This window comes from Myotis brandtii, unplaced genomic scaffold (assembly GCF_000412655.1).
Source record: "Myotis brandtii unplaced genomic scaffold, ASM41265v1 scaffold312, whole genome shotgun sequence".
In the NCBI taxonomy this organism is placed as follows: Eukaryota; Metazoa; Chordata; class Mammalia; order Chiroptera; family Vespertilionidae; genus Myotis; species Myotis brandtii.
In genome coordinates, this window is record NW_005361955.1 from 3576062 (window position 1) to 3602734 (window position 26673).

General features: G+C 41.8%; 1 protein-coding gene and 1 pseudogene across 3 annotated transcripts in view; one reads left to right on the forward strand and one right to left on the reverse strand.

Annotated features, from left to right (window-relative positions):
- Positions 1-26673, reverse strand: part of ATG7 (autophagy related 7) — a 236862-nt gene that overhangs the window by 49558 nt on the left and 160631 nt on the right. The gene's annotated exons all lie outside the window — the stretch shown is intronic.
- Positions 22259-23777, forward strand: LOC106726743 (annotated as a pseudogene).

Consider the following 26673-nt stretch of genomic DNA (forward strand, 5'->3'; position numbering starts at 1 on the left):
GAAAACAGAAAAGGCTCGAACCCTCAAGAACCCTCAAGGATGTGTATTGCGGGCACAAGGAGCAAGCACAGGGATGTTTGTTGGGGCATTATTTGTATCAAAAGCTTGGAAATACAACCTCAATGTATATCAACAGAAGAATGGATGAATTTTAAATCTCAAAAATAAACTAGAGTGAAAAAAAGCAAGCTATGGGAAGATATGTACAATTTGACACTATATATATAGTCTTAAAATGTGGAAAGCAAGATGAGACATTGATAACAGTCTAAAGCATCGGTTCTCAACCTGTGGGTCGCGACCCCTTTGGGGGTCGAATGACCCTTTCACAGGGGTTGCCTAAATACATCCTGCATATCAGATATTTACATTACGATTCATAACAGTAGCAAAATTACAGTTATGAAGTAGCAATGAAAATAACTTTATGGTTGGGGGTCACCACAACATGAGGAACTGTATTAAAGGGTCGTGGCATTAGGAAGGTTGAGAACCACTGGTAAAGCCTAGTAGGAGCCTCCCCCGCTCCCCAGTTTTAAATCCCTGGGGGCTTCTTAGGCTCCTGCAGTGTCATGGAAAGAATCCTGGGGAGAGGGCTCAGGCTACTAGCTGTGCCATTCTGCCAAGTCAGTGGCCCTCTCCTAGCCACAGTGTTTTCTTTGCAACCCGAGAGGTTTGGATCCCTCAGGTAAGTCCTTTCAGCTCTGAAATTGTTGGCACCAGAAGCCATATCCAAAAGACTATCAGTTCTGGTTCTCACCAGAAAGGAAACATCAAGGATCAGATGCTTCTTGCCCTGAGTTCCAACTGTGACACTGGGGAGTCTCACCGGTGTCAGGGTAAAAGTTATTTATTTATTAAGAGTATTCTACATTAGTGCTCTCCCACATGTCTGAGTCACAGTGAAAACAGGAAGCCCACACCTATTTCTTCTGAGGACCATCCCATGTGCCCACCACCTTCCACCAGCTGTAAAAACGCCTTCATGAAATTCCCACAGAGCCAAGGCCAAAGGGCTGCTCCATGGGGGTGGGGCGGGATGCTGGGGCAGGAAGCACACAGGCTGCTAACCCACAGGAAGATCAACAGTGGAGTGGCGAGAGTCTGAAGAAGAAACCATTGAAGAATCTGCCCTGAGAAAAGGCACTTCCTAAATAGTCTCTTGGTCTCCAGGCATTCTTATTTCATTTATCCTCTGGTGGCACAACAATAAAACTGAGCACATGACAGAGAGTTTAAAATTGAAAAACACAATCCAATAGCATGTTTTAAAAACAGAATATGTAAGCTTGTAGTATAAGATTCAAAAGCTAAGTCTCCTGGTCCTGTCCCCAGCCAACCAATCCCCCTCCCAGTAGCAACCACTGGTGTATACTTTAGAGCAGTGGTCGCCAATCTTTCGGACCTCACGGACCACCGGTTGGTGACCACTGCTTTAGAGACAGCATATAAACATATAAACATACACACTCATACACATGATTCAGAAAAGCATAAGTGTTCTGTACCTTGTTTACTTTTGGTAATAATATTTGTTATTTTTCTTTTGCAAAGTTTCAAACTTAGAGAAAACTTGAATAAGCACCCCTATACTACTTACATAAATATACTAATCAATATTTTCCCATATTTCTCTCTCAATATATGGTTCTCCTCCCTCCCCCTCGAACCACTTAAAAGTATACAGACATCAATAATACATCCTCTGAATCTGTTAGTATGTATCCACTAAGAATAAGGACATTCTCCTATACACCCACAATATTATCACACCTATGCAATTTGTCATTAATAATATCACCTAATATAGAGTCCCTATTCAATTTTCCTCAATTGCCTCAAAAATGAACCTTGCTTTTTAGACGAGACCAGGTGCATTCAGATTGGTATGGCCACAGACAAACCTTGCTTTTTAAACTTAGCACTATATCCTGGATATTTTTAACTCCTCAATCTATTTGACAACTAAACATAATAAGCGCTAATGTCTATTAAGTGCTTACTATATGTCAGGCACTTTTCTCAGAGGTTGTTTTTTGTTTTTGTTTTTTGCCATCCCTGGGTTAATTTTCCTGTTCTTTTTATAACTTTGTAAGTTCGAAGCATAATTTCTTTTTATTCATTTTTGTGCTTCACGTAAGAACTTAGGTTAGTGAGTTTTCCTAAGCACTGCATTAGCTGTATGAAAAAAAACATTTACGTGAAGGATTTTCACATTTTCTATAGTCTATAACTTTGATTTTGATTTCCTCATTGACCAAAGAAGAGTTTTTACATTTCCCAGTGATGTTTTATTTCCAGGTTTAATTTTTTTAAAATTTGTATATTTCAGTTATATAGGGATCTGTGTGTGGTTTTTCTGTGTGTTCTATTTCAACATTTTTGGTATGTACTGTAGTTTTCGGTGTCCTACCATATGTTCAATTTTTGTGGCAACTGAAAAGAAACTGGTTTATCAATTAATCTAGCTTATTAAAGAAACAGCAATTCTATGTCTCTATTTCCTTCCTCCAAATCCAATTCAGCATGTTAGAATTCAAATATTTTTATGTTTTTGGCACAGGGATTTGAGACAATCATCCTCACCAGTATCATGCAATTGTGCTCAGACTGGTTTTATATGGCAAGTCATTGCTATTGAATTAAAGAACCTCAGCAATGGAAGGGAATTTATAGCATATCTAAGCCAACTTCCACTCAGTATAGGAACTTCCTTTACAGCATCCCCCAAAGATGTTCAAACGAATTTAATTTGAATTATTGCTGTGCCAGGGAACTTAGCATATTACTCAAGTTGCAGCACTTGTGGCCTCTATCAGGGGGTCAAGGATTAAGATCCTCATAAAGCATTTATTGGCTACCTACAATAAGGACTGCATTACCCAATGCTCTTTGGGGAACACACAAGAGAAGTATAATATTACACTTGTGCTCTAGAACAGTGGTTCCCAAATGGTGTGCCTCGGTGCCTCAGGACACTGCAGTGAATTTGCTCCATGGGATATTTTAAATTTTTGAGGGAGATGACATGATACACACCTGTCACGTACTGCACAAGCTACCAGACCAAGGTAGTTTATAGCGTTAACATTAGTTTGTGCTACATTCCTTTGGATGATCTCCTATCTTTGAGAAACTGGTTGTGTGTGTGTGTGTGTGTGTGTGTGTGTGTGTGTGTGTGTGTGTGTTTTAAGTGAAGGTGAGTTTATTAGTGAAGCAGTGAAACAGAGAATGGGCTATAACACAGGCAGAGCAGCCAGCAAAACTGGGTTTTTGGCAGTTGTTTTATAAAAGCAAGTATTGTGTGAAAATCAACATAGAACAGGAAAGGAGTGTGGCAGGTCCCCATCTGATTCCAAGATCTGGGAAGCTGTCCAGTACCCAACAGGAGCATACAGCTTCTTAGTAAATAACTGTGGTGATTTCAGAATGAAACAGTGATATCTTCTTTCAATTTATGTGCTGTATTTTTTTCAAATAGCTACTCAATTGTTACAACATTATGTATTAAGTTGCTTGAACCTAAATGCTACTTAATAAATTGAACTGCTATGTATTGCTTTTGGCCAAAAGTGCTCTATGAAACAGTTCCTGAGACCCTAAGAGCACCATGAACTGAAAAGTTTGAGAACTTCTCTAGGATTTACGGCTGAATTTCAGAGACCAGAGTCGTGACAGTGATGCAATCGGGATGTGAGCAGTTAGGCTCATGCACTCTCATTGAATCAGCAGACATTTCAGGAATTCAGAATACAAGGAACACAGCCTGGGACAGTCAAACAAGTGGGACAGGCCTGGCCACTGTGGGAAGGACTGAACCACAGACAGGAGAAAAGGCCTTTACAAGAGCAAAGAGGATTTGAAATGAACAGGCCTGTTCTGGAGACAGTGAAGGCGTTGGTCTGGCTGGGGGCCTTGGAGGAACAGCTGAGGAGTTTGGAGTTTTGATCCAGGGAAAGTGGGGGAGGTGTTAGGTCACAGGAGTGAGATAGTAAAATTCAGTGTTTTAGGAAGATTAATCCTAGTGGGGGTAGTAGATGAACTAGAGGGGTGAGAGGGTAGGGAATTTTATCTCCTGAAAAGCAATCACCTACAGAGTATAAACCTGATATAACAGAGAGTAGGTATTAGTCCTTTCCTTCAGCAGCCTCACTATCCAGGGTCCACACTGCAACATTTCCCAAACTATAAGCCCTCATAATAGGAATCATAGCCCTTGACTGTGTGCTGGAAAAACTGATTTTGGGGGAGTCTCTCTAACTGGGGTACACTGGAATCAAGTTTTTAGAAATTCTGCTTGGAAACCATATCCTTGCTCCTAGGAAAGTATATAAGAGAATGGTTAAGCATGGAATAGGAGAAAAAAGTGCTGGATTGGGAGTCAGGAGACTTGGAGTTGAATCTCAATTTGACCACAAACTCACCAAAGAGTGGTCCTAGGCCTCAGCTTCATTACTCTGAAAATGAGGGCTCTATAAGTGAGACGAAAAGAAATACCAAATGCCAAAGAAGGCTCACGTCTACCTGATGCATCGGGTCCAATCTTTTTGTGCACTGCTAAGTAGAGCCAAAATTGTAGTTTTAATATTTCATTCCAATTTGCATCAAGCATTTATATCAACAAAGGGCTCTATATTATTAAAATATCATAATCTGGGCTCCTGTAAACTATTATTACTATAATAGCAGTGAATGTATACAATAGACCAAAATATTGGCAGAGACTTCTGGGAAACAAAAGTCAGCCTTATATAACAAAGTTACCCATGATGATGGCTCACAGACAACATTTAAAATAAAAATTAAGCCACTGATCTGTTTTGTGTCTCCAGGGAACAAACAAGCTCTGTACAACCCGCATTAAGACAGAGCAGGAGCAGCCAAATTGGATGGGGTGAAGACTATGGAAAATCAAGGGAAGTTGGGGACTGACTAACAGACTTAGAACTTGAAATAATTATTAACACAAGAAATACCCAATAAATGCTGCACCAGAAAGGACATGAAAGTCCTACAGACTTTTGTTTATTTTAATTTAAGCAATAACAGCTTCATGTTTCCTTTCTAGCTTCAGAAGAAATGATAATGTATCCTACAGAATTAGCCCATAAAGCACTCCTGATTCTTTACTCAAACTGGGTATAAGATCAAATGACACAATATTTGTAAGATAATGGACTTCGTAAATGTCAGGACTTAGTGATGAGTCACAGAATAGGCCTCTGCCTTTTTAAATGGCCCCAAGATAGTGCAGCCTCTTTGCTAGCCCTGAAATACCTTTTTAGAGGTACTAGTCTAATGGGGGCACAAAGCCCCAGCCTAAGCAGCTCCCAGAGAAGACCAGATAAACACGGCCATCGCCAGCATCGACAGGCAGGTCTGTCACAGCTTTTGTTAGGGTAGGAAAGTTATGGGTGTTGTACAGTTGGGGAAGTGAAGGGGTGGCAAGGGAGGAGGAAGAAAAAACATTCTCTTATCCCTGGGAAACTTGCAAACTGATTTCCCTCCATGCGTTTGTGCAAATGAAATCTCCATCTCCCACCCCTGCTTACAGGTCACTGAACCCATTCACGGACTAGGAAGTGACCCACAAGCATCAGTGTGAAGAGAGGGGTGTGGCGGTGGAAACACTTGGAGAGAATGCAGCATCCTGTTTAACTTGGCCTTGCCAATGCCAAACCCTTCCTCTGTGAATGTTTCTTTAAAGGGTGATAACGCCCTCCTTCCAATGGCTTTGCCTTTCATGAAATGGGATATTCGCCACACTTACAAAATCACTCTCACTGTATCACTTAACCTCTCCCGCATTACTGGTATTCTTTGCATTTGTGACAGTATTTACAAAGTAGGGCTGATGTGTGGAAAAATCCCTGGAAATAAAAGTGTGCTGATGCACTTGCAAAAGGTAATACAATATAGTGTAAGTCCTTACAGTGCAAATGAACCAAGTTAACACCACTGTATACACTTTGAATCTACTGGCCATTCAGTAAACAGAAAATAAAGGGTGAATGTGGTAAGTTAAATAAAACTAGATAAAGTGTGTTGGTGGCCAGAACTAAGGAAGAGCCCTCTAGGGCCACATTTATGAACAATGCCAAAACAGAAACTTGGTATCCACGGCTGTTAGACTTGATGGGCACCAGGAATGACTTGAAACTTTAGAGAGCTTAGAGAGTTAGCACTGGTACAAACACAAAAATCTCAAATATGGCTGCAGGTTAAAAAAAAGAAGCCTAATTCCTAATGTCCTAAAATGGTGCCTTTCCCCCACAGTCTTTAGGATATTGCCTGAGGCCCTTCTGTAGCAGAAACAGCTATTGAGATGTTTGGTCTGGGCACCCCTGTTCTTTAGTGACCATTAGGACAGGGAACTCCTGACATCATCGAGGTTGTGGGTTCATTCTGTCTCCTTCTATGAGACAACATGCGGGTAAGGGCGTCCAAGGACTTCAGTCTCTTCTTAGGATTATGCATCTTATCCCTCCCCCAATAAAACCCATCAGCAGCACAGGACTCCCTGTAGAAGTAAGTCCAAACCTTCATTTCCTGCTCAACGTTTTCCACTCTGTTGCCCCACCTTATCGGTCCAAATGTCTATTTCCCAACCTCTCATCTCACCCCCATGCATGCCTACCTTCAAGCCTTCAATCATTTTGTGCTCCTTGATTCTGTCCACACTACAGGATCCATTACAATCCCTGCCTCCTTCCCTAGGCATTCTAGCCCATGGCCATCTTACTAGAACTCACCAGCTCCTGCAGTGTGATTTGACTGCACACACAAGCAACCAGAGAATATCAGGGTTGGATGAGGTGTTACAGAGCATTTGTCCCAAACATCTGAGGCACAAATCCTCTCCACAGCACCTCTGGGGCCCTAGAGTTGGCATGAGGACTGGCATGAGTTACATCCTCCATAAATGGTAGTTCTCCACATCTGTGCCCAGTCACAAGGCCACCTATTCCATTCTGGATCAACACCTTTAAGTGGAAAAGGTCAATGTCAAAATGAACTAAAGACCCTTCTCTGTAACTTCTCCCTAGTCCTATGTTGGCCTTCACATGCCTCACACACAGGCTAGCCCTCCAGGTATTCGAGGATGGGACACAGGCATCCCTTTGGTTTTCTCTTCTTTCACTTAACTACTCATTTTTTACTTGAGAATATTCCTCCTATCATGGTTACTGATCCTGATTCTCAATGTCCTTCAGCATCTTTAAATGTAGTCATGTGAAGTCAATACTCCAGGCATGGGCCTGGCCAAATTCTAGAACTGTACCTTCAGCAGTGCAGACGCTGTATTATGTTCCTTCTCACCACTGCTTCATTCGTGTTGTGCTTGCGGGTGTCGAAAACCTTTCACAGGTGCTATTTATTACATCTCTCCCATCCTATACTCATGGAAACTTTTTTTTTAAAAAAGATCTAAGGACTTAACACTTGTGCCTGTTGTATTTCAACATTTTAGGCTCAGCCTTATGCCTGTCATGATCTCTTTAGATCTTGATTTCAGTTCTCTTTTCGGCTTAGCATCATCCATGAATTTGCTAGATGTGGCAGTTTTATCCTAATCTAACTCATGGATAAAAATGCTGAAAAAGTCAGTTTTGAGGACTTAATCTTTTTGGCATGTCACCTTCTCTTAGATTCCAAACTGTACTTTGTGCAAACGGGGCATACAATAAATGCTGAGCCATAATTGTTAAATTACACCAAATTCTATCCAATATAAAAAAATAAAACTCCAAGGTGATGGAATCTATCTAAATTCTTTCTTGCCGGGTTCATCTCTCTTTCTAAGTCTCCCTTTCCCTTTAGCCCTCAGAACTCTGGGAACACCATGTAGCCTGCAAAGCTCAAGGAATAAACATTATGTCAATAACATGTTTGTTAAATCCTTTTGTAGCATCTATCCTGATTGGCTGCAAGGTCATTCTGTAGAAAACCCACTGTATTAAAGGAGATAACATCTGTGAATCCTCTGATTTCCTGTTTGGCTCTAATGTCAATATAATAATAGCTTCTTGTAGATATTTTTACTGTAGGATAAACAGACTAAGCTCCACTTTTAAATACAAGGATTTGAGTATGGCAATGCATGCCAAAATGGGGGCTTCTGTGTACCTCCTGTAAAATAATCTTCCCATCATGCTCCTCACGAGGAACAGTTCAAGACAGTCAACATTAACATGTTGAAAGGGGAATGCAATGGTGATACTCCTCTTTAAGCACAATCCCCATTCCCCAAGATAACTCAAATCATAATCAGGGGAAAGAAAAATCCTACGTTGACAGAAAACGGCAAGCAGGAACTTGTGCACATTGGGAGCACAGTGGCTATCTGATGATTCTAAGAACCACACACTTGTTTAGATTAGAAAACACTGTGATGTGATGTTTGGGCACCAGGAAAATAGGACTAAGGTCCTGGGATGTATGTTTCTCTTCTCTGCCAGATTATGGGATCAGGCATGATTGCCCAGAAAGGATGGGGATGTCACCCTCCCTCGCCATGACCTGGTTGGGGGATGGGGCAGGGGGATAAAGAGTGTATAAGAATGTGTGTGGAGCCCTGACCGGTTTGGCTCAGTGGATAGAGTGTCGACCTGTGGACTGGGGGGGTCCCAGGTTCGATTCCAGTCAAGGGCATGTACCTTGGTTGCGGGCACATCCCAGGTGCAGGAGGCAGCTGATCGATGTTTCTCTCATCGATGTTTCTAACTCTCTATCCCTCTCCCTTCCTCTCTGTAAAAAAATCAATAAAATATATTAAAAAAAAAAAAGAATGTGTGTGGAAGGGAACAGCAGGAAAAACATTTCTAAAATTACCACTTTTGGGGGCCCTTTTGGTCACAATAGGCAATAATTAATTTTGAATTCTTAAATGATATTAAGTAGGAGAGAGGAACTTAGGGGTGAGTATAAGTGAAAAAAGTTGAGAACCCAAACTAACCTAGGGTTATAGAGGTCAGAATAGCAGGTATCTATCATTGGGGATACTGGGTGGAAGAGGTGTTGAGGGAGGCTTTAGAAAAGTTCTAAATCTTGATCTGGGTGGTAATTACACAGGTGTATAGATAATTAAAAAATCACTGAGATGGACACTTAAGATTTGTGCACGTACCATAATTGTATATAAATTACATAACCCTCAATTAAAAGGTTAAAAAAATAATGAAAAGATTGAGAGCCACTGGCCTAGTAGCCTGAGACTAGTTGTCCCCTGTAATTCATGGTACTGGTATGGAGGGGGTGTTCAGCAATTTATTGCTGAGATATTTATAAGATACAAAAGGATGTTTTTAACTTGGGAAAGCTGATAAACTATACCACCAATCAAAAGTACTCTCGCCGAAACCGGTTTGGCTCAGTGGATAGAGCGTCAGCCTGCGGACTGAAAGGTCCCAGGTTCTATTCCGGTCAAGGGCATGTACCTTGGTTGTGGGCACATCCCCAGTAGGAGATGTGCAGGAGGCAGCTGATCGATGTTTCTTTCTCATCGATGTTTCTAACTCTCTATCTCTCTCCCTTCCTCTCTGTAAAAAATCAATAAAATATATTAAAAAAAAAAAGTACTCTCATCTTTCAACAAACTGAATTCTAGCTTTGATGAGGACTGATGCAGGGCCAGACTGTCCCCTGGAGCCAGGAGGAGCACATGGAGCCACAAAGAAGGAAGGGTGACAGTTGCCAGACAGCTTTTCTGACCTTGAGAAGAAGACTCCCCTGGGGCCAACCTACTCAACCAAAGGACAGAGGTCTGCTAAGGAATGAGAGGTCAAAGGAAACCAAGAAGAAGAGATTCTAACCCAAGGGAAAGATGGTGGGTCAGAGGAGTGAGGCCTTGGGGTTTGGGGAGAGCAAGAGGCCCAAACTCCATCAGACACTGAGCCCTGTTGTGTTTCCACAGCTGCTGTTGGTGCTGGGCCAGGGGCTCCAGGGTGGGCCATTTCCCCCTCATGCAACAGCAATACATTTCTATCATGAACTCCCCAGTTCAAAGGCAGGCAGAGCTAGAGAAGAGAGACTAGAGAGTGACAGGAAAGGGACCTTGGTATCAGGAGAGGGAGAAAAGGATACCGGGTCTCACATGCTCCCACACACAGGTAGGATGAAGGGAGAGCTGGTTTCAGACACGCATTGCATTACAGTCCTTTGACTGTCACAATGACCTCGAGGGAAAGGAGATGGTAGAGATTTACCTACTATGTCCCCAGAGTAGCACTAAGTGTTCTCACAAATGTTTGTACTTTTGGTTCTGACAACCCGGTAGAGGCAGGCATCTTCAGTCTCATTTTACAGATAAAGACACTGCAACCCACAGAGATGACATGATTGGCCAGCAGTCACACCGCTGGCCAAAGGCCAGGACTCTCTCCACTTTTCCAAGGCTCAAGACAAGATCTGAATCTCCGTTCTCCAAGCTCAACAAAACTCTCATCATTTGGGGACACTAGAGAGAAGGCAAAGGCCTCCCCAGTACCCTTTGCGTGAAGTTGGGGAAACAGATAAACAGTATGGACCTTAAGTCTAAGGCCTAAATAACTCAAGAATGCATTATGCAATTCATTAGTTAAGATTCTATTTTTACTTCTGTTACAGGGAATAATCATTAAGTAAAGCTTTATACAGTATTCTAATAATAAGAGAAATCAGTGAAATAATGACCTCAGTACTTGCTATGTGAAATAAAAGAAATGTAGAATTCTAGGTTTTTGTGGTAAGTCACTACACTTACATTTTGCTATGAGATATATGTGGAACATATAAACTTATAACAAATAATTATAAAAATGTGTAAGAAACCTAATTTTTTTATTGTGGTAAAATATACAGAACAAAACCCATCATTTTAATTATGTTTAAGTGTACGGTCCAGTGGCATCAAGTACATTCACACTGTTGTGCCATCCTCACCACTATCCACCTCCAGAACATTTCCATCCCCAAACTGAAACTCCATTAAACATTAACTCCCCTATCTGCTTGAGTAGCAGCTTACACAGTACTTTGCATGGGGCACAAGCTTAGTAAATGCTTCTTGAAGAAAAGCGACCTTTCTGGTCATAGAAGAAAACCAACTATTATATTATATAAATAAAAAAGATTAAAGGGAGTCTATTTTTCCATAACTAAAGACTAATAGCATCCATAGCCAAAAAGAATTAAGAGTAATTTATGACTTGTTTACCCTTCTGGCATCAGCTCTAATCATCTGTTGTGACCAAGACCTCTTGTTCTCTTTAGATGCATTAGCAGGTAGTGGTGAAGTCCAAAGCTGGGAGTGGGAAAGAAGAGACTCCCGGCCAGCCAGCACTGGAGGCTAGTTGTTGAGCTGTCACCCAGTGGACAGGGACTCGGTGCTCTCCTAGGAAGCCTTCCTTGACAGATTTGTGTGACTTGGCAGTGACCCTGTGATGGAAATTCACTGAGGAGCCTGAATTGCAAGTCCTGGTCAGCAGAGCTTTAAGAGGTCTTCTGTGCAAAGAAGCAGCCTAGAGAGAAGGCAAAGGCCTCCCCAGTACCCTTTGGGTGAAGTTGGGGAAACAGATAAACAAGGACTACATGGCTTTTTACTGCTTCTAGGATACTGAAGCATGGAAAGTCTGAACAAATGGCCCCTTCACTAGAATTTTCTAATATGGCCATGGCACACAGCCCTAAGTGGAGAGGGTTAAAAGGTAGACTATTTGTTAGAGGGAAGGTCACTGGGTTTAAAAACAAAACAAAAAAACTGACCAAGGGACCAGAAATGCACACATCAATGGCCACTGGGCCACTAGTTGGCCTCCCTTGACTTTCTTTGGCTAAAGAAAAAATTTTTCCTGAAGAAAAAAATTGTCCACTGGGACAGTGTTGCTGTCTGTGGTTTTTGACTCATCTGACAATTGTTCAATAGCTTTTCCTTCCTTCCTGGAGAACATGCCTTATTTGGTGCTTCATACTCAAAACCCAAGGCTGGGAAGGTGATGTGAGCTGGTAGACTTGGACTAGTTGACAGATGCTCTATTCCAAGAGAGGGGACCAATAAATATCTGGGCTTTGGAAGTAGCTTTATGATGTTTGGATTTTGTGCTGGCACCAGGCTCTGAGTTTTAAGCACTCTGCTGTCATATGGTGTGCATCTTTTCCAAGAAAAACTCTATAAAATGAAAATACTTTATTGCCACAGTCTTTGACTTCTTGAGAGTCACACAAATACTGTAATCTCTTACAACATTTAATTTAATTTAAACTTTGTTCGTCTAAAGAAAAAATTAGTTCTGAATCTGCCTTTTTTCACTTCTTAAGAAGCACCAGTCTTTTCTATGGTGTCACTGTTTTGTTTGCTATGTGCCAAACTGTTATTTCACATATGTGAAAAGAAAATTGGCATTGAGTCCATATGAACTAACTACTGGCAAAGGCGATGCAGGAGCTTGCCATTGAGAAGATTAGATTCCCAAGAAACTCCTCTAGCAGTGTCCAATATCCACAAACCAAAAAAGTGTGTACGTGTAAATATACAAGCACATGTTTGATTTGAAGAAGCTGATTCCCCACCCCTGAGTTCAGGTAGTATTCAATTAGTCGTTTAAGTTAGCCTGAGCTTAAATATCTCAGTTGTAAAATATATATACATAACACAAAAACAAATGTGAATTAGTAAGAGAAATAGGAAATTGAAAATTACTTATTTTCATTCAAGTTTGAACTTGTACATTTCAATTGTCTTCTTTATTTGCTTAATAAATAGAATGACACATACTTTCCCCATAAGTAAGGCTGATTAGATTACATTCAGTGTGTGTGTGTGTGTGTGTGTGTGTGTGTGTGTGTGTGTAGTGGAGGTTTTTTTTTCAATCTTCAATTTTTAAAAAAAATATATTTAAACTTTTACTGATTCAGGGAGAAAGGGAGAGGGAGAGATAGAAACATCAACGATGAGAGAGATTCATGGATCAGCTGCCTCCACGCCCCCTACTGGGGATCAAGCCTCCAACCTGGGCATGTGCCCTTGACTGGAATCGAACCCTGGACCCTTCAGTCCACAGGCCAATGCTCTATCCACTGAGCCAAACCAGCTAGGGCTCAATCTTCAATTTTTTAATGAATATTTTCCTTTGCTTTTAAGGCTTTTTGCTTATTAAGTCTGCTATTTTGTAGGCTGTTTTTCCTTTGTACTCACATATTCAAATATGGAACTAAACCAAGCTAGAAATGGAGAATTTTATTAGCCAGAACTATGGTAAGTGGTTTAATAGTCTGAGGTAGTAGAACACTGTGCTCCTTTAACCTTGAACCCTGAATCCCTGGTGATAATGCAGCTGTGGTAGCTGTGCTGCCATAGCAATCATCTGTAATCTGTGCCTGTCCCATCTCTTCAGGACCCTGCCCTTAGATCAAACTAGTAAGGGGTCTTTTGAAATTAAGAATGACTATAGGTGAGGTTTGGCAATCATTTGAAACTCAGACACTTCTATAGTTCAGTCTTACAAAGGTGGAATATTTTTAAAAGAAAGAGATCCACTTTGAGGAAAAAAAAGGAAAATTTTTTTAAAATTTGGCTATTTCATATTCATTTTCTAAAATAATCAGTGCATTTTCCTCAGTTATTGGGGTACCATGTATGGGGGCATATCAATGTCCCTGAGAGGACTATCAACCACAGGATTCCATATTTTCTAGCCCATCTCCAGGGATAATATGTGATCCAGGCTTAGCCAATAATATAGTGCCATTTTTTTTGGCAATAGCAATTAGGACAGGGGGTGGGTGTATGACTCAAGTAGGGCCAATCAGAGTCTTTCCCTGAGACTGGTTGATGCAAGATGGAAGACACATGTTGCTTTCTACTGGAGTTGCTCAGCTGGAAGATGGGAATCTGGAGCTTCTAATGGCCACGTTTCCTGCCACAGAGAGAAGACTGGAAGCCTATCCCTCAGAATGAAACCAAACATGGGCAGGGTCAGCCAAGAGACAGACAAAAAATGAGTCTTGGAGAGACTCAATCCCAGTTCCTAACCCTGATCCCTGGTTCCTGCAGCTCTTCCTTTAATCCTATAAGCAGTTCCAATAACATTCTAGCTACATAACCAAGAAATTTCCTCTGCTATGGTTGGTAAGAATCAGGACTTTGTAATTTACAACTGAAATAGATGATTCTCATCTTAACTTGGGAATCACATTGTTACTAACTTCTTTAGTGATAAATGGCTTTCCAGGTGCGTGTTAATGAACATCATAGGTCCTTTATAGCAACTTCTTGTTAGTGGCATCCCATTTCAATTTATATGTCAAGAAAAAAATGCTGAAATTGATAAATCAGAGTGGGAAAAACACTCCTATGCTTGTGTTAAGACAAGCAGAAATATATAAATATAGTTCTACTCATTTCACTTGTCTCAGCATATAGAGAAACAACATTCATTACTGAAGGAATCTACAGACTCAGGAGTTTGTAGCACAAATATTCTTAAACACGTCTTATTTAATCACCATTGTTCATCTACCTTATGGACAAAAGACGCCAAGGACCAGATTGGAGAAGAATAAAAGAAAAGCTTCATTCATAGAAGTGCTGATTCTTCCTGTCCATATGTTTAGGTTCTGCTTCTTTCCCTAGCCCAGAGCTGAACATCTCAGAGATGCTGGCAGGTACAAACATGCTCCCTTTTAATTACACCACCAAATTGCTGCAATAACTGATTGCCAGTTAAATAATTATAATCAAGTGCCCATTGTGCATAACAATCATTTAATGACTGCCATCCGAAAACACTATAATAAAGAGAGCTTTAATGAAGAAATCTGGAAAGGGGCCAAAGTTTTATGGTGGTTTGCTTAAAGGGAAAGAGAGCCATAATCTGTATTTAAGATTAAAAGAAGCCTTTAATCCAGATGCTCAACATTAAACAAGGGAGTGGAGTCATGTTTTGATCAAAAGTTACTGCATGCATAAAAGAAAGTAATGTAAATGTTCCTTTAGAAAAAAGGTCCAGTAAATTATATTAAGTAAGTGTTTGTAACCATTGACTTTGGAAAAAAATGAACAAGAAGAAAAACATCTGATTTTCATTTTGGACAAGAATACTCAGCTAAAATAATGAAAGAGAACAGAATTTTATTTCATTTCTATAATATCATTGAAAGTGAGTGATTTTCCATTCAATCTACCTGGTACCAGTAATATTTCTTCTGTACTGACCCTATTTATTTTTTGTCCTCATTTCACTAAGTCAGGCTTATATCTTTGGGAGGTTTCATTATATTATCACACAAAGTCTTAACTGAAATGGTTTTGATGATCTCGGCTCTAGCAAACAGTAGTTTCTTATTTGAGGAGGGAAAAATACACCAAAACAATAATGTCACCACATAAAACTCAGATCAACTGGCAGCTACCGCCACTGCTGGTACATGCAGTATTTGGCTAACAAATCAAGACGGCAAGTCCTAGAATTGCAGCCATTTTGTATGAACTGATATGTAGCCTGGTCAACCATAAACACAGCACCTCAGGGCTTTGCTAGAGTGAATGCTGAGAGAAAACGAAAAACAACAGTCAGTCCTCTTGAGGAAGAATAAGAAGGAAAAGCAAAAAGGAAACCAAGAATGGTTCCTATAGATGAGAACAAATTTAGGCCCATCAGCTTTTCCAATACTTCAGGGACAAAGGAGCAGGACCCAACCCTGGTGAGGACTGAGGGAAATGCATGCTGTGGTTTCTGTGCACATAGAAACACCCCGTCCTTGGGAAGTCATGATGATGTCTCGGGGCAGTGAAAAGACCCTGAGCGTCTGAGGGAAACAAAATCACACCTGGGGATTGTTTTTTGTCCTAATGTGAACATTCAGGCACAACAAACTACCCTGGGCTCTTGAGATGCCCTAGAATATCCAGGTCCCAGGATGTTAGTGTGTGTGTAACAGAGACACAGATTAACTGGGTAAAAAAAAAACCACCTGCTTATCTGGGGTACAAGACACAGGACAGATCAGGACAGATGTTCTAAAACCATTTTAGGTTAAAACTAACCTAGGGGAAGTTATAGGAATTAAATTACGACACCAGGGCCTTTTCTGACATTCTAAGTTAAGGGTATCAGTAAGTTCTCCTTCAGGAAGTTCCTGGTTTTAGTTTGTGTTAGAAGTATTCCTAATCACCCCCTGGTCTGTAAATTGCCAGGGGTAACAGCATCAGTCTCTGTTTTATCGAAGTCTCTGTAGTATTTACTCCAGTGGTTTACACACAGTGCGGACTACCCTTTGATAATGTGTTCTAGCACAGGCTCTATTCACCAGTCAGCAGGACCAGCTCCTCTCCTTTGCATCTCAGTCACTGCCAAACTCCAGTGACCTTCCATGTGCTTTCTGACCAGTTTTCCCTTCTTGGAGTTTGGCACCTGGAATCATGCCATTCCTGTTCCCTTTCTCACCAACTAGCTGTCAGTACCTATGCTCTCTCCACCTCAGTTTTCTCCTCTGCAAAAGCTGATGTCAATAATAGACTGGCAGGTATGGCTCAGTGGTTGAGCATTGACCCACAAACCAGGAGGTCACGGTTTGATTCCTGGTCAGGGCACATGCCCAGGTTGCAGGCTTGATCTCCAGTAGGGGGCATGTAGGAGGCAGCTGATCAATGATTCTCTCATCATTGCTGTTTCTCTCTCTCTCTCTTCTCTCTTTCCTCTCTCTCTCTCAAATGAATAAAAACATATTTATAATAATAATAATAAACACAGCTTGTGAGAGAGTGTCTAAGTGTGTGTGTGTACTTGAAGAGAAATACATATAAAGCCATATGCCTGGCACTGGTAAGTGTACAATAAGTGGGAGCTATTATTAACACACATCACTGCCTTTAGGAGAAAATCTAAATTCAAAACCTAGGTATATAATAATGTCATTAATTACAACAATATAGCTTACCTTGCTCAGCCACTCACCCCAAACACTTTGTTTCTACCTTTCTTTTTTTTAAAAAAAAACAACAACGCCAAACACGTATTTGTTGATTTTAGAGAGGAAGGGAGAGGGAGAGAGAAACCTCAATGATGAAAACCACTGATTGGCTGCCTCCTGCATGCCCCCCATTAGGGATCGAGCCACAACCTGGGCACATGCCCTGATTGGGAATTGAACTGTGACCTCCTGGTTCATGAGTGGATGCTCAACCACTGAGCCACGCTGGCTGGGCTCTTTCTACCTTCCTATACCCCAATCCTTTCCCTACGTAGCAGCCAAGACTTTTAAAAAATGTGAATCACTCCCTGTCACTCTCCTGCTTAAAACACAAGGCAGAGAACCAAGATGGTGGCATAGGTAAACACCTGTACTTGCTGCCTCCCACAACCACATCAAAATTACAACTAAAATACAAAACAACTATCATCTAGAACTGCGGGAAAGCTGGCTGAGTGGAAGTACTACAACTAGAGAGGAGGTAAAGAAAGCACACTGAGACTGGTAGGAGATGCGAAGGTGAGGAATGGGCTGGTCCAGCACTGGGTGTGACACTTTTTTAACTGGGAGGGAGATCGCCTCTGCGGAGGCTGCCTGGAGGAGGGAGGGATCCCAGCCCCACACCAGACCCCTAGCCCAAGGTCTCAGAGCTGGGAAAAGAAGTCCCCATGGGCCTATAAGAACTATGGACTGTAAAAACCAGTGTCGATTGGGGCTGAGTGACACACAGGCTGCTGGAGTCCCAGCTGCTCCTCTTAAAAGGCCAGCACCATGAACTGAATTTACAAGCACCACTGATTGGCTGCCTCCTGCATGCCCCCCATTAGGGATCGAGCCACAACCTGGGCACATGCCCTGATTGGGAATTGAACTGTGACCTCCTGGTTCATGAGTGGATGCTCAACCACTGAGCCACGCTGGCTGGGCTCTTTCTACCTTCCTATACCCCAATCCTTTCCCTACGTAGCAGCCAAGACTTTTAAAAAATGTGAATCACTCCCTGTCACTCTCCTGCTTAAAACACAAGGCAGAGAACCAAGATGGTGGCATAGGTAAACACCTGTACTTGCTGCCTCCCACAACCACATCAAAATTACAACTAAAATACAAAACAACTATCATCTAGAACTGCGGGAAAGCTGGCTGAGTGGAAGTACTACAACTAGAGAGGTAAAGAAGAAAGCACACTGAGACTGGTAGGAGATGCGAAGGTGAGGAATGGGCTGGTCCAGCACTGGGTGTGACACTTTTTTAACTGGGAGGGAGATCGCCTCTGCGGAGGCTGCCTGGAGGAGGGAGGGATCCCAGCCCCACACCAGACCCCTAGCCCAAGGTCTCAGAGCTGGGAAAAGAAGTCCCCATGGGCCTATAAGAACTATGGACTGTAAAAACCAGTGTCGATTGGGGCTGAGTGACACACAGGCTGCTGGAGTCCCAGCTGCTCCTCTTAAAAGGCCAGCACCATGAACTGAATTTACAAGCTCCCACTTCCTCTGAGCTCCAGTGCCGGGTGAGGCTCTGGGGGACACAGACACATATGGGGAGAAACTGGACTGTCTGGCATTGGGCAGGAACTTGGGGGTGGCTTTCTTCCAGATGGAGGTGCTCGCAGCGGTCATTGTTCCTGTGCTGGGACCTCCCCAGTGCAGGGATGACTGGCAGCCATTTCTGTTTGCTTGGCCTTGGTGATTCCCTGAGACCCCCACCCTACCCAATTTATAACCCCACCCAAGCTGTGTGCATTGGCTTTTGCATATGAATAGTCTGTCCTTTCTCAGGCTAAAACTCTGTTAAACAAGCTGCAGCTAAGTCAGGGAGCCCCAAACCTATCAATAAAAGGACCCCAAAACCGGCACCAGCACCAACCTGCCTTGCTTCACAGCTGGGCCTCGTCTGGGCACTTCCAAACCCTATACAAAGAGGAGGAATCTGCAGATCTCTCTGCAGCTTCTGCTGGATGGCCCCAGGCCAAGAGCCAGTGTACCCATTGGCCAGTGTGAGACCATACCAGATTACAACTCTTCACATCCATAAGCGACACACTCAAGGGGCAGACTCAGTGAGCACCAAAGCCGCACTGAAGCAAGTCCTGCTCCATAAAGGTGTCTCCTGCACAGCAGCTCTCCCACTGTAAGTCACAGCTGGTCCCCACAGCCAATTGGCCTGGAGGTCAATTCCTCCCAGTGACACCAACAGCAATCAAGGCTCAACTACAACAAAACTGTGCACACAGCCCACAAAGGGATGCACCAAGAGTGTCCACCTCAGGTGATTGGGGAGGTTGAGCCATTGGGCCCTATAGGACACCTACCACACAAGGCCACTCTATCAACTCAAGGAGACTTAGCAGCTACCCAGTACATAGAAACAAACACAGGGAAGCAGCCAAAATGCAGAGACAAAGAAACATGTCACAAATGAAAGAAATGGAAGAAAGAGTTCTGGATAAAGAGTTCAAAACCATGGTTATAAGGTTACTCAAGAATCTTCTAAAAACCTCTGAGGAACTTAGTGAGACTTCCAAGGATCTTAATGAGAATGCCAAAAAAAAAAAAAAAAAAAAAAAAAAAGAAAAAGAACAAAAAAAAAAAAAAAAAGTGAGACCCTCGAGGTTGTGATAAAGGACCAACTAGTAATTAAGCATACACTGACTGAAATAAAGAATATTATACAGACTCCCAACAGCAGACCAGAGGATCGCAAGAATCAAGTCAAAGATTTGAAATACGAAGAAGCAAAAAACACCCAACCGGAAAAGCAAAATGAAAAAAGAATCCAAAAATACGAAGATAGTGTAAGGAGCCTCTGGGACAGCTTCAAGCGTACCAACATCCGAATTATAGGGGTGCCAGAAGAAGAGAGAGAGCAAGATATTGAAAACCTATTTGAAGAAATAATGACAGAAAACTTCCCCTACCTGGTGAAAGAAATAGACTTACAAGTCCAGGAAGTGCAGAGAACCCCAAACAAAAGGAATCCAAAGAGGACCACACCAAGACACATCATAATTAAAATGCCAAGGGCAAAAGACAGAGAGAATCTTAAAAACAGCAAGAGAAAAACAGTTACCTACAAGGGAGTGCCCATATGACTGTCAGCTGATTTCTCAAGAGAAACTATACAGGCCAGAAGGGAGTGGTAAGAAATATTCAAAGTGATGAATAGCAAGAACCTACAACCAAGAATACTCTACCCAGCAAAGCTATCATTTAGAATTGAAGGTCAGATAAAGAGCTTCACAGACAAGAAAAAGCTAAAGGGAGTTCATCACCACCAAACCAGTATTATATGAAATGCTGAAGGGTATTCTTTCAGAAGAGGAAGAAGAAGAAAAAGATAAAGATAAAAAATATGACTAACAAAGTGACAACAAATACATATCTATCAACAAGTCTAAAAATCAAATGAATAAAAAATCTGACAAACAAAATAACCTGGTGCATGGAATAGAATCAGGGGCATGGAAATGGAACAGACTGATGACTCTCAGAGGGAAAAGGGGGTGTGGGGAGGGGTGTGGGAAGAGATGAAATATATTATATGCATGTATGTATTACCTATGGACACAGACAATAGGGTGGCCAGAGCCTGGGGTGGGGTGGGAACCGGGTGGAGGGGAGCTATGGGAGGAAAAAAGAGGGACATCTGTAATAATATCAACAATAAAAATTAATTAAAAAACAAAACAAAAAACACACAACACAAGCTGTTCTCATGGCTAACAGAGCCCACATAGCTTCCTGCCTGTGTCTCCTACCTCATTTCCTACCACTCTCCCTCGAACTCACTGTGCTTTCGCCATGCTGGCAACATTTCCCCCATTTCTTAAACTAAACAAGCCTGTTTCCAGCTTAGGTCTTTGCATAGGATGCTCCTTCTGACTACAGGCTCTTTCCCCCGATCCTCACATGTCTGATTCCCTTCTCGGTATTCAGGTCTTAGCTCAGAAGCCACCTTCACTAACCTGCCAGTCTAAATTGTCTAAGTCCTGACCTCTATTCTCTGTTCCTCCATGCCCCACACCAATTCATTCTATCCCAGCATCCTGTTTTGTTTTCATCACTGTGCTCATCACTAGCTGAAAGTGTCTTAATGAATATATGCTGTATTGCCCACAGAGCCTTGTGCACTGGCTGTCACTGACCAGGCAATTCAGTAAGCCGGAGCTGAACTGAACTGCAATGAACTCAACCAAGTGGCAGATATCCAGGGTACAGATAAAAATCTTCCTTTGGCCACCATCTTGCCAGATGAGATGTACCATAAAGAGCTCATAACTGGCCTGTGCTTATCAAGGAGCACATGGAACCTAAAAGACAGTGGGCATGAGGATGAATATATGTAAAGATATTTAGGGCTCACCAATGTTTCTGGATTCAACAGAAGTGTGAGGAGACATAAATGTCTAAATTCACAGCACAAAGTAATCAAAATAGTGAATTAGTATACAGCGAAACTGTATGAGTTACATTTAAAATAAACTCTTGATTTAATATTTATATATATATTCCCAGTCAGGTTCAAATAGAAATAGAGTTGGATTTGGAGACAGTATTCATCATTTTATGAACTTGAATAGCACCATAAACTATACTATCTCACAGAGCACTTAGAAACGACCCTATCTTGCTTTTTGCAACAGGTTTGCTGCCAGAACACAAGTGTCGTGAAAACCATCACTAAATCAAAGCCAAAATGGGGAAAGGAAAAGATTCATATCAATATTATGGTCACTGGACAAGTAGATTCCGGCAAGTCTACCACTACTGGACATCTTATCTACAAATGTTGTGGGATTAACAAAAAAGAATCAAAAAAATTGAGAAGGCCCTGGTCTGTGGCTCAGTGATTAAATGTTAGCCCACACACTGGAGGGTTGCAGATTTGATTCCTAGTCAGGGACACATGCCTGGGTTGCAGGTTCTATCCCCAGCCCTGGTCAGGACATGTGCGAGATATTCCTCCCTCCCTCCCTTCTTTCATTTCTTTCCTTTCCTTTCCTTTCCTTTCCTTTCCTTCCTTCCCTCCCTCCCTCCCTTTTTTCTTTCTTTCTTTCATTTCTTTCTTTCTTTCTCTCTCTCTCTCCTCCTCTCCTCTCCTCTCCTCTCCCCTCCTCTCTCCTCTCCCCCGCTCTCTCTCCCTCTCTCTCTTTCCCCCCTCCCTCTCCCTCTCCCTGTCTTTCACTCCTTTCTCTCTTTCTGTCCCCCTTATCTTCTCCCATCCACCCTTTCTAAAAATCAATAGAATACATTTCCTCACTCCTCAGGTGAGGATTAAATAATTTTTTTTTTTTTTAAAAAAAGGAGGCTGCTGAGATGGGGAAGGTCTTGAAGTATGCCAGGGTCTTGGATAAACTAAAAGATGAATGTAAACGTGGTATCACCACTGATATCTTCCTGTGGAAATTTGAGACCAGCAAGTATTATGTGACCATTATTGATGCCCCAAGACCCAGAGATTTCATATAGAAAACATGATTACAAGCACATCTCAGACTGACTGTGCTGTCCTGATTCTTGCTGCTGGTGCTGGTGAACCTGAAGTAGGCGTCTTTGAGAATGGGCAGACCTGAGGGCATGCCCTTCTGGCTTACACAATAAATGTGAAACAACTGATTGCTGGTGTTAACAAAATGGATTCCAATGAGCTGTCCTACAGCCAGAATAGATATAAGGAAATTATTTAAGAAGTCAGCACCTACATTAAGAAAATTGGCTACAACCCTGACAATTTCTGTTTGGAATGGTAACAACATGCTGGAGCCAAGTGCTAACATGCCGTGGTTCAAGGGATGGCAAGTCACCCGTGAAGATGGCAATGCCAGTGGAACCACACGGCTTGAAGCTCTGGATGGCATCCTGCCACCAACTTGTTCAACTGACAAGCCCCTGCATCTGCCACTCCAGAATGTCTCTGGAATTGGTGGTATGGGTCCTGTCTCTGTGGGCTGAGTGGAGACTGATGTTCTCAAACCCGGCATGGTGGTCACCTTTGCTCTAGTCAACGTTACAACTCAAGTAAAGTCTGCTGAAATGCACATGAAGCTTTCAGTGAAGCTCTTCTGGGGACAATGTGGGCTTCAATGTCAAGAACTTGTCTGTAAAAGATGTTCATTTTGGCAATGTGGCTAGTGACTGCAAAAATGACCTACCAATGGAAGTAGCTCAGGTGATTATCCTGAGCCATCCAGGCCAAATCAGTGCTGACTATGCACCGGTACTGGATTGTCACACAGCTCACATTAATTGCAAATTTGCTGAACTGAAGGAGAAGATTGACCTTCAGTCTGGGAAAAAGCTGGAAGATGGCAAAGTTTTTGAAATCTGGTGATGCTGCCATCGTAGATATGGTTTCTGGCAAGCCCATGTGTGTTGAGAGCTTCTCTGACTCTCCTCCCTGGGCTATCTTATTGTTTGTGACATGAGACAGTTGCTGTGGGTATCATCAAAACAGTGGACAAGAAGGCAGCTGGAGCTGGAAAAGTCACCAAGTCTGCCTACAAAGCTCAGAAGGCTAAATGCATATTATCCCCAATACCTGCCACCCCAGTATTAATCAGTGGTGGAAGAATGGTCTCAGAACAGTCTCAGAACTGTTTGTCTCAACTGGCCATTTAAGTTTAATAGTAAAAGACTAGTTAATGATAATGCATTGTAAAACCTTCAGAAGGAAAGGAGAATGTTTTGTGGACCATTTTTTGTGTGTGTGTGTGTGGCAGTTTTTTTAAGTTATTAGTTTTTAAAATTAGTACTTTTTAATAGAAACAACTTGACCAAATATCTTTTACAGAATTTTGAGACCCATTAAAATAAAGTTTAATGAGAAAAAAAGAAAAAAAGAAATGACCTTACCTTAAAGTCACTGTCATTGTTTCAAATGTGTTAGTTAGTCCTAGCCCTTTGACCTCAGGTCAGAAATGGTACTCATGGTTTTCCAGGATCTTAGGGTTCTGACCCTAATTCTTAGAGAAAAGGGCTTTGAAGTTTAGCAGACTCAGAATTGAATCCCAGGTCTTCCATCAGGACATTTGGTGAATAATTTATCCTCTTTCAGCCTTAATTTCCACATCTTTTAAGATAATGACACGGGAAATAAATGGGATGATTTACATAAAAGGCCTTTTGATGTATTTAATAAGAAATAGGTACTCAACAAATTACAATTTCCTTCCTGGATAGGTGGTAGGAGCTCAAAAAATACTCACTAGGTGACGGTCAAATTAGGTTGGAAATCATGCCAGGAAACAAGCATAATGAAGAGTGGTGGGAAAAACCCAAACTATCAACTGGAAAAAATAAAACAAGGCCCAAAGTGCTATAATGTTTTCTTATTATCCTACACATAAAAAAGATGCAAACAATGACATTTAATGATTACAGTGAGAAGTGGTAGTCAGGGCTGAATATCAGAAAGTCACTGAATATCAAAAATCATTGCTTAACTACAAAAGGAAAGGAAAGGGAAAGTATGTTCCTAAGAACAGTATTTGTTTTAAATCTACACAGTATTAGAGACCTCATGGCAGGATTAAAAAGCAAGCAAACAAAAAAACAACAATGAAATTTACTGATTTCTTGATCTTATCAAGAAATGCAAGTCATCAGGAAAAACTGTTGTGTTCAAATCATTCCTTTTGGCATTCCACAGCGCCAACATAAACACTGGAGCTGCGCTGCGGGACCAATCACAAAGGGGAAGAGGAAGATATATTTACAGAAAAAGGACAAGACAAACCACCTGCTCGGGGTCAAACACCAAGCCCTAGGAAATGACAGAAATAGAGTCAAGAAAGGAAAGGTAAGCATAGTGGATATTTGTCACTCTGTTTGTTCATTATCCTTATGACAATCACACCAGTTTTCTAATTTTTCACCAATTTATCTTTGACTCTCAGGCCTTGTGATTTAGGTGGTCTTTTCACCTCATTGTTACTAGAGATGGGTACATATCCCAGATCTAACCAATGAAATTACCCCTGTACCCCGACCATCATTGGGTCACTAGTGACCACTAAAGCAGGATGTTAGTTAACACCATTGGGAACAAGGCTCTCTTTCCAGGGGAGTTGCTAAGCCTGGGAATGTAAGCCTAGAGCTACCAGTGCCATGTTGCTATCATGAGGCCGGAGATGACCTAAGAATAAAGCAATGCAGAAAAAAGCCAGGCAAGAGAAGGTGACAGGAAGGTCACCATTGATAGTTTCTGAACACTTAGATCTAGTGATGCCTAAGGCTAGAGCTGTTCATGAATTTTTCAGTTACTTGAACAAATAAATCCCCATGTTTGCTTAAATCTCTGAGTTAGTATTTAACTTCCAACTAAAAGAGTTTGACTGATACAATAAGTAATCTTATAGAGTTTAATCCTAAAGGAGTAACGTGCTCAGATTTGCGTGTTAGAAAGGGAAGCCTGATGGCCATTGTGGGGGTGGTCTGGAGGGGACAGAGACTGAAGGCAGGACTCACTGGGGCCTATGATCATCAATGGGAAATGGCTGTAGGGACTTTGATAGAGAAAAGCCAGACCAGAGTAGGAGGCATGTGTCTACAATTCTAACTTGAAAAGCACTGAAGGCTAACCCCATGCAGATGACTTGAGAATTCCAGTCAAGAAGATTATTAGCATCCTAAAGGACAAAGACTGAGTAAGAGTAATATGGGTAGAGGGGAATAAATGCCTGTGTTTCTTCACACTCTGGATTTCAGCTCCTCCATCCTAAATTCTCCCCCCACTCTAAATCTCATTCACCCTCATGGCTTGGCTTTAGGGAAGAAGGCCTATGCTCCATATCAGCTGGTGAACCCCTTTAGTCCCCCTACACTTTTTTGGCATCCTATATGTGTTTTTAGATATGATCACTGACTATATTTCTCTGAACCTCAACTTGCTCACCTATAAGATGGGAATACTGACATTTACCCCAGGATAAGAATGAAATAAGACAAATTTCATGAGCACTCTGCACAGAGCCTGGCACATAATGAACACCCAATAAATAGAAGCTGCCATACTTCTGCTGAAGATGAAGTGAGTTGCACTTCTCACTTTGTTAAGAAACAAAGACACACTCTCATCAAGAGCTCCTTTTCACTTGCCAGGGTTTTCCAGATCTTTCTGTTAATTGAATTTTGTTGTAAGTGCAAAGCAGAAGCTCTTTACTGAGTCTTTAAAGCACATGGACTAATACAAGTGCACTATTTCTGAAGGCGTATATGAAATTCAGTCAGGCTTCAGTGATTGGTGCTGGACAAGGAGAGGCACGTTAATGCTCCTAGGTGCAGAAAAACAATTCTCATCCTTCACCTGTGAGGTGACAAGGTCAAATGTATTATCACTCTTTCTCTAAGAGTATGAGAATGGCTGGGGAATGTTGTGTGACTGAAGGAAGAAAGTCAGTGGACTAATAGGTAGACTTGTTGGTGATGTGGTTTTATTTTATTCTTAAACCCAAATCTATAAAGGTATCTTACTTATAGAATTTTGTACTACCCTCTTCAACCAAGCCCTCTGTTGACAAGTCAGGACCTGGTTACTAATGGACCTGGCTTAATTGTTTGTGTAAATGAGCAAACTCAGTAAGAGATGAGAGAACCATAATGCAAAAACCCAACAAGATTGGGCAGCTGTACATTGTTTCAGCATTTCCATCCTTAACCCACCCACATAGATCTTTGGGTGCCAGGGGGTAAATCTGCAGTTTGCAAACACTATAAAAACATGTTAGGT